The 15,203-nt window shown below is 39.8% G+C and overlaps 1 long non-coding RNA gene across 1 annotated transcript; it reads right to left on the bottom strand.

The window, feature by feature from the left end:
* Positions 1-1,063: 1,063 nt before the first annotated feature.
* Positions 1,064-14,832, bottom strand: LOC124283571. Its single transcript, XR_006900358.1, has 5 exons — positions 14,761-14,832; positions 9,123-9,198; positions 7,290-7,510; positions 2,648-2,969; positions 1,064-1,197 (listed from the first exon to the last, which is right to left on the bottom strand). It is a non-coding gene; the product is annotated as an uncharacterized LOC124283571 (long non-coding RNA).
* Between the last annotated feature and the right edge of the window lie 371 nt (positions 14,833-15,203).

The raw sequence follows: 15,203 nt of genomic DNA, 5'->3' as shown, positions 1-15,203 counted from the left end.
TGTGAAATACATTTTCATACCTTTTATTCACAATACTGGACACCATTGAACACCGATACATTTGCTGTACACATTTAAGCAATACAGCAACAAGTAGATATACATAGTTTGTCAGACGACAGTATGCATCCTAATATCAGTGTCGAATCTCAAGGGAAACGTAATTTTCAGGAATACACACGATTGGCTATCCCTGTTGTGTTCAAAGTCAATATAGTCATTGGCGTACCATATCCACAATCTTAAACCACATCGGGCACATGGAACCTTGTCCGAAACACAAGCATAATAAAATCCTCTCCGGGCAAGCTGCATACCTTTCTGAACCAGTTGTTCGGTCCAGTCCCTCACGATAGCCATCCTTTCGTAGCTGCTTTATCATCGTTTTTGTGATATCGTCAGGCTTAAATCAGTAAGTAGTTTTATATGTTCTTCTGATGGTCTCCCGCGGGCGTCGGACCTCTTCGTCACTCGCCTACTTTCCGGTGGGTCAGTTAATAATAAAGTCCGTTAACAAAGTGGGTCAGACATTGGAACAGCTTGGCATACTTTTAGAACAGTTACTAAAACAACACCAAACATCAAAAACTACCGCCAGTCGCCTTAACGCGAAAACCTGAAACTAAAAAGTCGCCTTAACGCGAATACGCCATAAAAAGACAGGTTGGGCACTGTGCGAGTGGTGAGCGCTTTTAGGTGATGGAAGCCACCTACAATCCGTCATGGCCGGCGCGTGTATTGAGTCATGGACGTCGGCTTTTTTGTGATGTCATTCGGTTAGGGTGAGGTCAGCGCATGTATTCGGTCATCTTGTTTTGGTGACGTCATGGGTAAGTACATTTTCGAGGGGGACGTCATATTGCGTCACCTCGGAAATGTGCTGGCCTCCTACAACTGAGATTCAGATATATCAACTCAATAATGTTGTCAGAAGATTATTGTTGTAAAATACATTTCTTCAAACTTTTCATTTTGTTTTGAAACCTTGAATCAAAGTGTGACATTGACCACATGTGCTGTCCAAGTTTACACAACAAGCATGATGATTCTTACCTGATATGACTCCGACCGTAAGGATCAAACCAGTGACAGTCCTACAAAAGGATGCAGCTGTCAGTCCAAGTAACATCAGTATACCACCCAGAATACCTGTCCATCTGTTTCCAATTCTGTTTTGAACAATTCCTGCCAATGGTCCTGAAAAAGTCCATCATTAGTTCGTTCGCTCTCGTAATGACAGCACTTGACACGTTCGGCTTTCGAAAACATTGGACCCATGTTCTTTTTCATCTCACTGAGGAAGATATGTCAATAGCCGTGTGTCCGAATTTCATTTCAAACATTTTGTTCTTTGAAGGAACCATGTATTTCTTTCATCATACTCTTTCCACAACAAACTTTAGTAAATATGCTGCATATTTAGTGTGTTTTTTCCTGTAATGATTTATTTCGTGGTTGAGCGTCAAACATTGGAGACAAATGTTTCAAAATACGGATGAACAGTCATTAATCAATGAGATACCGAACCTGCGCCCATAATAACTACACAATGACCCTGAGTTGTGTGTGGCAAAGACTGACGTAACAACAAAGTCTTCCGAGTCTTGCAGACTGTCGGTTCTTTTTGAATCACACAGATATGTATGCCTGCTCAAAGTAATACCAATATATATCACAAAATTACCCAATCAATGTACCTGTCAATAAAGTACATCTAGATGCACAATACATAGTTTTTATGTTTCTGACTTGACTGCATTGAATATTCCATCACAAGGGATATCTATTTCAAATCCAAAACTGTGAAGGATCTTTTTAATAATGTCAGTTCTCATTTAATTATTGCATTTTTAAAAAAAATAGATTTGTTGAGTGATTTGTAAGTAGGTATACATTTTATTATTGGTAGTTTAGATTAGCAACTGAGATTGTTAGTGGCTGTATCCTTAAAGGGGGTTGAAGTATTGTAAAATGATTGTCCTCCTGTAAGTCCCAAAACATTTAGTCAATCTAAGTGTACCAGATTTTTAATCGTAGAATATGTGTGTTTTTAATTTATGGCTAGATTTCTCTTCTGTCGCCAATGGCTGAAGGGATGGTGTAAATCCAACAAGGGTCCACGCAGGTAGCAAAAGTAATGTAAGTCCCCATGATCCCTGGTATGGTGATCTACCTTCAGTTATTGGCGATTTATAGTCCATTTTTATACTGTATTGTTTTCTCATATAGTTATAACGTTTTAGACTTAATTACTAGTTTTACATCCATATCTGTGATATTCTAGTTGTTTTACTGTCCTTCCTCGGCAGGTTTTTTAATATACAAATATTTCATTTCAATATCACATGTTCTCGTCACGATATGGCTGCAATATTGCCGATGTGACGTTAAATATTAACTCACTCACTTTTATGTTTCTGAAGCTATCATTATATAACAAAGCATTAAGAGGTACATTGAACAATAATGTAATGGACTAATGCACGCGCGAAGCCTCACATTTGTGAACAACAGAATAAACCGTAATCATATGAATTGCCTTCTCAAACGAGTTTGCCACACACGTAGTTTAACACTCGACCTGAACCCTCTGCTCTGCTCAACTGACAGCTAAAACGTATGGTTGTAGCCTGAAGCAAGCACTTACCGCACATTGAGAACGTTCCAAGCAATGTTGACCCTACCCACGATACTTTGACCAAATCGCCATCAACCTCTTCCAGAATGGCCGGTGTAATGACCCCAACAGAAGAGTTTAGAGCGCTACAGAGCACCTCAATAGCAAAGCAAGCAAGACAAACTACCCATGCATATCCGCGATCAATGTCCTTTCTTTGGTGCTTCATGGTTTTATTTTCCAACTGACATCCAACGTTTTGTCCTTTATTCTTGAACGTTTTTTCTTCCTCAAAACGTGAGTACGGTTTGCATCTTCTTTGTATAGTATTTCTGGCGTGTCAAAGCGGTTCCTGCAAAACAAGCAGTGTGCATTCCACAAACAATAATGGGATAAGACACGACACGAATAGTGTTCATTATTGTGTACCTTTGTGTAACATTCATTTGGTGATATTTGTATATTAGCCTCATTTTGACACGTTTTAAAATGTTCACATCTTCATACATAAATAGTCATGCCCTTCCATTATCTTGGAAGCTGTATTATAAATATAAACTATATCAAAGTATTGCCATTAATGGAATACTTTGTATTGTACTGTATGACGTACAAAGGACGTCACTGTATGGTAGCTATTGTCGAGCTTTAATGCTGGTAGTTTCAGCGTTGTACATTTTGCATGAGGCCAGGGAGACAAAGTCTGGTAGTTAAGGAAAACAAGAAAGGGATCAAAATAATTTAGAGAACAAGACAGTAAACTTGGAAGTGAATACTATGCTCATTAAAAGGCCTCAGTTCCCCCCAAAACCAAACTCATCAATGAAGGTTTCTCAATGTCATGGCGAATCACTTGTGTACTGAACTTGGCGCTGAAGTTTGATATCAGTTTACAATATTCATAAACGCTTACAATACCAAATACTAAAGTATGTTTATGTCTACTATGTATATTCCACATGTCTGGAGATATGTTGTATCACTGACAGATGTTTCCATTACCATTACACCATGTATAAGGGATCACTTTCAAACCCTATCAGTCCTTTTATTTGAACAAATTTCGAATTTACATAAATTTCATCATACAAAATAGATTCATTCCCTACAGCTTAAAGGGCAAGTATACACGAAAATTAACCGTTTTGTCTTGTACTTTTTCATCATAAAAGTGTTTGTCAAGTAGTTTTATAGCCAAAACAGTAAAGATATCAGAAGTAACTAATTTATTCTTTTGCGTTATATCGATTCAAATTTTCCACATTTACCAAGAGTTCTATGTCCACAATAAACACACCATGGCTTATGTGCCTTGGAAATGACGTCATTGGTACCAGACCGATAAACGAATGACGTTGTTACACCCATTTCACGTGGTGCAGGAATAGGTGTGGTTATTGTGTCTCGATGCGCAGGCTACTATTTTAATCCAGCTGTTGATTGGCCGTCAGCTGACTATGTGGTCAGTTCTACATTGTGATGACGTTGCAGTTTGAAAAAGACGTATACATTGTGCAAACCAAATTGTATAACATTCAACCTGAGTCGTTCGTCTTTCAACAGTATCGTTTTTCACAAAAACTAAAACGTTTATGCACTACATCTAGCTTGCCATCGGTGAATGTGTCGGCATGTGTTAGCTAATTCCTACATAAATCGTATAATATATGCCCCACCTCTTCCACTCTTCCCACCTATCGATACCATATCCAAATACAAATTCCGTCGAAATATCCGGCGTACACGACCAGTGAACACGCCATTTTGAGAATGTCGCTTCCCGATAGTGATGTCATACGTACGTCAACATTGTTACACATATTTGGTATTTGCATTCACGTGAGGCTGTGAATGAAAATACACGAGATCAATCTGTCCTGCTGCTAACATTTTCAGTTCTTAGGCTTCTTTCGTATTTTCACAAACTCTTCTCACGTGATTAATTTCTAATTTATTATCTTTTGATTTGGGACTGGACAGGTGACCAGTCTAAATTCAAGTGGCACGAATTACGTCATAATCAAAGGGCGGTAACTCTGGTCTGTTTAGCTCAACAAACAAGGGCCACATAATGGCGTAACATTTCAGCACTTATTTTGAGGGTTATACTTTCACTGTAAGAAAAATGAGTGTATAATTTCAAACATTGATATTAAATATTTAAAATATCTCACTGTGTTTCACATAAGAATAAATGTGATTTTATCGTGTACACTTCCCCTTTAAGCGTCATTATGAAAGTATATAAATATTTCGTTTCATAAACATCCATTTCAAGCGCTTAGAACATCAGGACACAGTTTCACACGGCATTATCTTACCTTCGTGTAAAATGCTTTAATTTCAGTGGTAAATGACGTTTTAATAAGTTTCCGAAAAAATATTTCCCGCTGCCACGGTAGCCGCCAAACTCTCCGCCGAGAGGCTGCATCGCTAACAAACGTATGACGTCATAATATGACCCGGAGTTCGAAAACCGTTCGATTAGCTGTGTTTGAGTTCACTATGTACACATTTATTTTACCGACTTTCACTGCTCTATTTAACTATTTTACATCATTAACCATTTTTACAGCAGTTTGAAGATTGTCAGAATATGTTTCACTGATTTTAAAAATCCAGTCGAAAGACAGATGCTATTATGTTTACACCTCATATAGTCGGTAGCCAGCTTATCGATCTTCAAAAACGAAAAATGATATTCTGACATTTAACATGGCAGTACGATAAATACATTGTAAGCTTCGGCCACTACGGTCAATACGGTATCAAAGGAAGTGGTGTTAATTTTCGCCCTAACATACATCAGAAGGGAGTTGGGAATGTTTGGAAGCGAACTATGTAGTGTGACCCCTTCATGACATCAAAGCAACACTAAACAGACGAGTCTGTCAGTATCAACGACTGTCCAACTGTTTCAAACTTTGGTTACGGGTTTTTAATGATTTCATTATGTTTACCACTGGTTATGTTTCTGTAACAGAAGGAAGTATGTCAATTTTCGTTAATGTGATAATGACCTAACATATTTCACTGTCCGTGGTCTATTGGACAGAAGGGAGTAAGTGGGGTAGCCTAATGGTTAAAGCGTCCGCTCGCCACGCTGAAGACCCGGGTTTGATTATCCACAAGGGTTCTATGTGTGAAGCCAATTTCTAGTGTCTCCCGCTGTGGTAGTGCTGGAATATTGCTACAAGAAGTGTAAAACCTCACTCACTCACTAATGGACAGAACGTCTGCTTTGGGAACTAAATATCGGTGGGTTGATTTCCTGACCGCGTAACACCAAAAGACCCTATTATCTTGGTTTGCGACTAATGCCACAAAACAATTGCTGACCTGCTCGCAGTTGATATGATGTTAGTGAGTCTGGTATCCAACAAAGAATTTTAAGCAATATTCTTTGCTTGCTTTACACTGTGTAACTTCTTAACACGTTCAGCCAGTGCTAACAGCGAGCTATCACAGTGACCGCGCATACAAGTGGCTCAAAATGTGTGCATTGGAAGCATTGCTCTTACCACATACTTGTAGCTCAGTGCCGGTAATCACACAAAGCAGTATAGGCCTAGATGATGATTCCTAGATGACTTCATGGATGTTTGAAAACAAGCTGAAGATTTATTACAATAAATCTGAGTGTCTGTTTGTTGTCAAGGAGCTCAGCGTGGCGTTCAGTCATTTCAGGTCAGTGACACTACCTTTCCTATGCCAGTAGACTCTTTCCAATCTAAATTTATCAGGTTAACTATTTAGCATTGATAAATCTAGGAAAGAGCATATGAATGGGGGTCTCTGTCAAATCGATAACAGATACTGTTTGAGGAATCAGCGCAAATGGTGTGTTCTACATCAACAGTGTTTGGGGAAAAACGTTGCATGGCTATCCAATTGACTCTGCTCCTGTAGCAAACTTCTGAACGCACAATTTGCTCAATGTCATATGTACTTATATCATTCTTACATGTCCAGTCAGATGCTATTCGTGCATAAATACATAACCCGTGACTGACTGACTGACTGAGTTTGGTTTTACGCCACTTTTAGCAATATTCCAGCAACATCACGGCGGGGGACACCAGAAATGGGCTTCACACATTGTACCCATGTGGGGATTCGAATCCGGGTCTTCGGCGTGACGAGCCAACGCGTTTATCACTAGGCTACCCCACCACCCCCATAACCCGTGAAGATGAGGTTGTCGAAAGAGGCCACTAAAGGGATCAGATAGTCAAGCTCACTGGATTGGTTGCCAAATGTCATCTTATCTCAGTGGTGAAGATCGATGCTCCTGCAGTTGATCACCGGATTGTCTGGTGCAGAGTCGATTATTTAGACCGCCGCCATAAAGCCGGAATGTTGCTGTGTGCGGCGTTAAACAACAAACAACCCGCAAACGAACCATTCATTATTGACATGTTTATACCATGCTTAGCATGAATAGTTACATGTATATGAATCCAATGCGTTTACATCTGTAGTGATGTTGTTTATAATGGTTTGATACGTGTGTATGATCAATTGAGACGAGAGCGATCTTATTTTCTCCAAATGACTTCTTATTGTTGTGCCTTTTGAACATGCACTATGCATGAATATATACTACATACAAATGGACTATTATTGTTATCATTTATCGTGAACTGAAGTGTATTGTAGTAGACAAACTTACCCCTCCTGTCCTTGTAGATTGTGTTGGAGCGACACACCATACGGTCGGGAACAGTAAACAGCAGCCTGTTGCTATACGCCTTGCTTAGTCTACTGCTGGCTTAGACTAGATGTGTGCATGTCAGTGTCTCTCACTGTAATTTAGTCACCCTTTGCTCCGATTTGCATATCTTTGTGCAAGCTGTCTGGTTCAGAGGGAATGTGATCCACTTATCTGGTTTCCTGTCAATTAAAAGAAAAGTAAAGAATGTGCCGTGTATAATAATGCAATCATTTTATCTCCGTGCTTAGCTCGAATCTTGTTGACCTTTGTCACAATTGTATGGAATCCAGCTACATTCCCGTTATAATTGGACTGACATACTTTCTCTCTGTAACAAGTCGGCAGGGGTATGTCACTGCATGCACGTTTGGGAGCAAAATGTTTGTTCGTCCTTTCAGTGTTGAAAGGGTGAGTGCATTGAAATTGTTTCACAAGATGGAAGTGGCAGTAGTATATCCATTTATTTCATGAGTACTTAATCAAAACATCAATGCCAGAAAATAATTCCATATCTGACAAAACGAATTCCATGGGCAAACGCAAATGCAAAACAGCGTTTTAACACATTTTATACGAACACGATTACTGAAATACATAGGGACCATACTTATCATGTTTACACGTGACGCGGTATCCTAGTTGAGACGATCACTCGCTGTTAATCTTACTGAACACGGTTGCCTTAAAGCACGTTACCTGATAAACAAGATCACATCGATACTATTCAAGGAGAATTCACGACAAAGAAAGAAGTACATGCACACGCTAGCATGTCATCCATGTCCTTGTTACATACGCCTCCTAAATCTAAACACCTCAGCGTTCGTCTTTGTCAACGAACAGGTGTGCTTAGCTCAATGTATAAGTGTAATATCAACTGTCTCTTTAAAATGTTATCGCATATGTGAAGTATCACGTGTGCACAAACATTAAGGTCCCAGGTGATAGCAGGCTCTCATTCTCGCCGAGCATGTATATCAAGTAGCAAGCTGACATGAATGGAGATCAGTAGACGGCAGTGTGTACTGTTGAGGGACTGGATTACATGCTCGAGGTTTATTTGAATAGCTAGTAGCGTATCGTGTTAGTGTCGTAATATGTATGCACACACATCTGACTGTCGACACCACAACCCACGTGGATGCAGAGATGTGCAAACAAACATCACAGATGATCTGTCAAGGACGTACGTCAGTTGTTCAAACTTCATACCAGACAACACGCTTGATCTTTCATATGCATGCTTCGGTTGCCCAACCATATACAAGGAAGCACCGATGATCTTTCACAAACACACGTACCCGGATCACACACACGATCTCAAGATAAATCTGGATGTCAAACGTGTGTTGCTCCCATTTCACTGATACAACAATTCACTGATTTCACACCACAGAAAAAGCGAACTTCGAACTTCGAATCAACACATACATACCTCGGTTCTCTTACCCCATACCAGACAGCAGGTACGAAATGACACATACATACCTCGGTTCCCTTACCCCACACCAGTCAACAACTACGAAATGACACATACATAGCTCAGTTCCCTCACCCGATACCAGACAACAACTACGAATTAATGCATACATACCTCAGCTCCATTACCCCATACCATACAGCAGGTACAATTTATGACATAATACCTTATTTGCCGTACACCGCACCAGACAGCAGATGGACCTGTCACACATATATCTTAGTTGTCACTCGTGATTAAATATACGCCAAATACATGTACAGTCATACGAAGTCATACACACACTATGTATACAAGTTAATAATACTCACAGGCTGAATGTTATCAGTGTCGGTGCAGTGTACTCCCGTGCCCAGACTGCGCTTGTAATTCAAGGCTGCTCGGCCACTGCAATGCGCAGTAACAGCTGCAGTTAAAGGCGTGTGTATTCATGTAAATCAAGCCTTTTGAAACATGCACTTGGTGGACCCACTACGCACTAGACCAGAAGAAATCGACGTCAAAATAAAATAACCTAGACATTTGTGATAACAGGCCAATTATTGCAGAAAATTGTTCACATGTGTCTATTTATCATGTACAGAAAACCCAAGAAAAATCAAGAATGGGGCAATACGTGCCAAAAAGGGACCAAAGCTTTGTTTTCAGCAAACTACACAAAGGCAGTTATAATCCCTTAAACAATAGGGCATTAACTTATATACTGTTTCAGCCCAACACAGTAAACACTATAACTTTATCTCGATTTTTTCTATTTCAGGAATTCAACATTTTGCGTATATTTTCTCTTCATGATGAATTCATGAATACACATTTCGTACATTTTCAGATCATGAGAAAATGGTAACTGAATACAAAAATATATATACACAAATATTTCTTTTCATAAACATATGTGAACATCACTGACGGTGTTGGCGGTTGCAGGACAACCTGTTTTACAACATTTAACATTTCCAATGAACTCGCTCCCTTTTTGTTCTCGTAATCCTAAACTTGTGACCTAGATAGATTAGGAGAATACCTCCCCTTGAATTTGGAATGAACTGAATGTTAACCCATGCGTTTGGAATTTTGCAATGAGGGAACCAGGTCTACATTCATAACAATGTCTTGCATAGCCAGGTCCTGGTAGGCAGAGACTTAATGTGATCTTATGGTTCATTCTCAGTTCATCCTCATACCAGAACTGCGACAAAAGCCACAACTTAAAACCCAACGTGTACTTGTAAAAGCGAAAACAAGTTGCCTGACCTCTCACACGGAAGCACATATGATCCCTCACATACACACCTTACTCTACACTTCCCGGATCACAAACACGACATCGTGCATGCATACCCTCAGTTTTTCAAGTCAATTCTGGTTGACAGTTTAGTGGCGTAAGCGTATGTTGCACTAATCTCACTAACAGAACATATTATCATTCTAAAACACATATCTACCATGAGATAACATTGCGACCCTGTTAGAAACGAATACACGCAATCGAGCACATGTTATTCATACATCAAGACACCAGGTTCCCGTCTCATACCTGAACTGCGAACTACACTATTTGTTTCATACGGCGAATATTTAATGTCTGAATGTGTTCAATATCGATGTTGTGTTTATGTTTAAAAGCGTCCTTGTCCAGTGTTTTTCATTTCCCTTTCCTCCTTTCACTTTCTTTGTTTTATGTTCCTTGTTTAATGTACCGTGTTTGTTTTACATACAGGTCTGGTTTAAAAAAAATATCGTATTAAAGCGATAAAGAAACGTTTTCCCAAACCCATACACACTGATTGTCGCAGCTAATGAAGGATGTCTAATGTCTAATGTTGAAAAGGGTTTGTTTCTAGCATTTATATTTAGGTTTTAATTTCACGGCGCTATTTTTTGCAAAACGGTGTTGTGTGAACATTATTTCACTGTTTATGACAATATCCCAGGAATACAAGAACGGACAACATCTGAGATCAAATCAAATTAGACATTTGTATAGCGCTACATATCCAGAGTCCTGCTCATGTGCGCTTAGTCGAATGCTCGTTTGAAGAGGATGGTTTTGAGACAAGATCGGAAACTGTTGATATTTTCCGATTTTCTGACATTTTCAGGCAATCCATTCCAGAGTACAACGCCCGCTCTGCTAAATTTTCTGTCCCCGTATGTTGTGGTTCGGACAGATGGAACATCTAAGCTTTGCTGACTAGCTGATCTGAGTGACCTTCCAGGCTTGTGAATGTTGACTAGTTCCTGGAGATAGAATGGAGCAAGCCCATTAATGAACTTGTAAACAAACACAAGAAGTTTGAATACAACTCTGTCTATTACAGGGAGCCAGATTAAGTCTTCCAGGACTGGTGTTATATGCACATACATATGTGTGTGTGTTATGAGCCTGGCATCTGTGTTTTGAACACGCTGTAACTTATCCATGTACTTCTGCTGTATTCCATAGAGTTGACTGTTGCAGTAGTCGAGACGTGATGTCACAAGTGCATGGGTTAGGCATTTTACTGATGGTGTGTCCATGTACCTGCTAATCTGTCTGATGTTCCTTAGGTGGAAATATGCAGATTTGCAGATGTTACTGACGTGATTTTCCATGCTTAATGTTGAGTCAAAGATGACACCTAGATTTCGAGCATGGCTTTCTGGTTGAACAAACGTGTCTCCAATTTGAACTCCAGGGACCTTGAACTTTGATTTTGTCTGTTTGGAGCTGATGATGAGAATCTCAGTTTTGTCATCGTTCAATTTCAGAAAATTACTGTTCATCCAACATTTGATCTCAGCTATGCAATTTGTTATTGCCTGCAGGGTATTCTGTACAGAAGATGCAGTTTGTGGCTTGAATCCGAGATATAGCTGAGTGTCATCAGCATAGAGATGATAGCTGAGATTGTGGGCTCGGGCTATATCACCAACGGGTATGGTATATACAGTGAACAGGATTGGGCCTAGGACTGAGCCTTGTGGCACTCCAAACCTTAATTCTCTGCTCTCAGACCTTACCCCATCGATGATAACTGATTGCTTGCGTCCTGTGAGATACGATTGAAACCATGATAACGCATCGCCAGTGACTCCAAGACGTAACTGTAGAGTTTCCAAGAGAGTGGAATGGTCTATTGTGTCAAATGCTGCTGATAGATCCAAGAGGACAAGAATTGCCGCTCCCTTGGAATCAACAGCATGCAGAAGGTCATTCTGCACACGCAGCAAAGCTGTTTCTGTGCTGTGACCTATTTTGTATGCTGACTGCATGATATCACCAAGATTGTTGTCCAGGAGGTGTTGTTTCAGTTGGTTTGCTACAACACGCTCTATCAATTTGGAAATGAATGGCAGATTTGAAACTGGACGATAGTTCTTAAAGACATGATTGGTTCCAATGTTGGCTTCTTTAAAAGAGGTGTTATTAGTGCTCGTCCGGGACAAGCCGACTGGAGGTTACGGAAAGGGGCGAGTGGTGACGAATGCCTGTTTATACAATAAGCCATGGGACAGAACACGTTTTAGTTGGACTTTGTGCAATTAAAATACCGATATCTTTCTCAGTGGTTGGTGCACTATGTCAATGTATGTACATATATGACTGTCTCCTCACGAGCGCACATTGGTCACATTGATCGCGAGATGTACGATGTTAAGAATATTGTCCGTGAAGAAACTGATGAAGGTATTCGAATGGTTGATCGTTGGGGATTGTGAACACTTGTGGAGCAGAGTAAACCAACATGGTCGGAATGAACAGAATGGTCATAGATGAAATCATAAACATTATTTCATTGGTCCTTGTAATCAATAAGTCTAAAGTGTGTCCATTTTTGTGAGTTGGGTTATTTCAGGGTCATCTACAATAGGCAGGTACATATTGTTTAGTACGCCGATTAGCAAAGCATACTCCTAAACTATACCTTCCCAACTCATCAAATTACATATATCCAGATGTATTAATTTTAGCTCATGTTTTATCCATTCTTCCTCGACAGGTCTCACTAAAAAGTTACACCACCCAATACCTACCACCAGATACGATGTATCACATACAAACGATATATCACATACATAATTTGTTTACAGGTCCCAAACAGAGACATCAGGTTAGATCTTTCATATACATACTTCAGTTCACAAACCCCATTCCATACAGCAGATATGATCTTTCACATACATACCTCAGTTTCCCAACCCATACCAGACAACAGCTACGAACTGTCACATACAGTACAACCAGAAATTGTTGAGAATTTAAAGATTGTAATTTGTTTATTTGTTTCACTCATTACTCACGTATTAATTGTGAATATTAGCAGAAAGACAAAGACAGGTGAACAGTTAGTATTTTGTCAAGTCACCATGGGCAGCAATGCAGGCTTCAATGCGGCGGGGCATACTACTGATTAAAGAAGTTAGAAAGTCGTGGTCCATGCTGTCCCAATATCGGACCACCTCTTTTTTCATTTCAGCAATATTTGTCATATTTTTCTTATTGACACTTCCCTTCATAAGTCCCCAAACATTTTCTATTGGATTTAGGTCAGGGCTATAGCTTGGCCAATGTAATAATGTCATATTTTGGGTCCGAAACCAGGCCTGTGAATGCTTTGAACGATGTTTTGGGTCGTTGTCCTGCTGGAAAATCGTAACATTGCCATAGAACACGTGAGCAGATGGAAGTAAATGTCCCTCGAAAATATCTGTGTACCGCTCACTGTTCATACTCCCTTCAAATACACAGTGGGGCGTTGCCCCTAACACAGATATGCCACCCCACACATTAAATTTCGGACTGTACTTTGGGCGCTGATACAAAGGTTTTTCAGTTTGTTTGGTCCAGAATTTCAGTGTCTTAGGAAACAGCCACACAGAACTTTCATCTTAGAAAATCACATTGTCCCAGTTAAAATGTCTATGCTGTAAGCACCAGTTCAACCTTCGCTCCTTTTGTTCAGGTTTCATGATCGGTGATGGAATTCCTCGACTTTTCTGCCAACCCATTGCATGCAGCTCAGTTCTAATTCTCATCTTACAGACAGACACAGTTCCTCTATCAATCATATCCAGCCTTAAGTTTTTTAAACTCCTTCGTTTGTTTTTAGAAACAAGAATACCAAGCCGCCTCCTGTCACCGATAGTCAATTGTCTAGGCCTACCTGCGCCTCCCTGGTTCTCAGTGCCATATCCATTTGCAATATTTGTCAAACACGATAAACAGTCGACAAAGGGATGCCTGTTCTACTTGAAATCACTTTAGTTGATCTGATGTCCTTGTTATAATACCCTAAAATCAACTTCCTCTTCTCTAAGTCATCCATACTGAGGATCACTGAAGAAAATGTCGTCTGCTAGCAAGTAAACAAAGGGGGATAACTCTTCACAAACTAATGAAAAGGATTAACGTAGTTGTCTCTCTTGGATGAAACCAAGCACTTAATAGCTGGTCAAGGTTGTTTATACTAGAAATCCAATTAAAACATATTCCTAAAATTCTCAATAATTTCTGGTCATACTATATATACCTCAGTGCCTTAACCCATACCAGACAACAACTACAAATTAACACATACATACCTCGGTTCCACAACCCCATACCAGACAACAACTACGAATTAACACATACATACCTTGGTTCCCTTACCCCATACTAGACAGCAGGTACTATCTATGACATAATACCTTATTTGCCGTACACCATCCCAGACAGCAGATTGACTTGTCACACATATATCTTATCTGTCACTCGTGATTACATGTACGTCAAATACATGAACAGTCATACGAAGTCATACACACACTATGCATCGAGAAAACCTTGAAGACCTAAAGATACTAAGACCTGATATATACACCTATATGTTCTGAAAACACATACATTCAACGAATCTATTCAATATTTTCTATTGCAAGTGAAAGTGAAAGGAAATATTATATGGATATGAAGTTAATAATACTCACAGGCTGAATGTTATCAGTATCAGTGTCGGTGCAGTGTACTCCCGTGCCCAGACTGCGCTTGTAATTCAAGTCTGCCAGGCGACTGCAATGCGCAGTAACAGCTGCAGTTAAAGGCGTGTGTATTCATGTAAATCAGGCCTTTTGAAACATGCACTTGGTGGACCCACTACGTACTAGACCAGAAGAAATCGGCGTCAAAATAAAATAACCTAGACATTTGTGATAACAGGCCAATTATTGCAGAAAATTGTTCACAGGTGTCTATTTATCATGTTGAGAAAAACCAAGAAAAAACAAGAATCGGGAATACGTTTTTGAGGGTGCCCAAAAAGGGACCAAAGCTTTGTTTTCAGCCAACTACACAAAGGTAGTTGTAAGGAGAAACAAACACCCTGTCAACTGTCAAGCTGGTGTCAAAGTGGACGGAATCTGGGTATGTATGA

Source organism: Haliotis rubra, unplaced genomic scaffold (assembly GCF_003918875.1).
Source record: "Haliotis rubra isolate DU_JTF1 unplaced genomic scaffold, ASM391887v1 Scf1094, whole genome shotgun sequence".
NCBI lineage: Eukaryota > Metazoa > Mollusca > Gastropoda > Lepetellida > Haliotidae > Haliotis > Haliotis rubra.
Note: the sequence above shows the minus strand (reverse complement) of the source record. Positions and strands in the feature narration are given on the sequence as shown.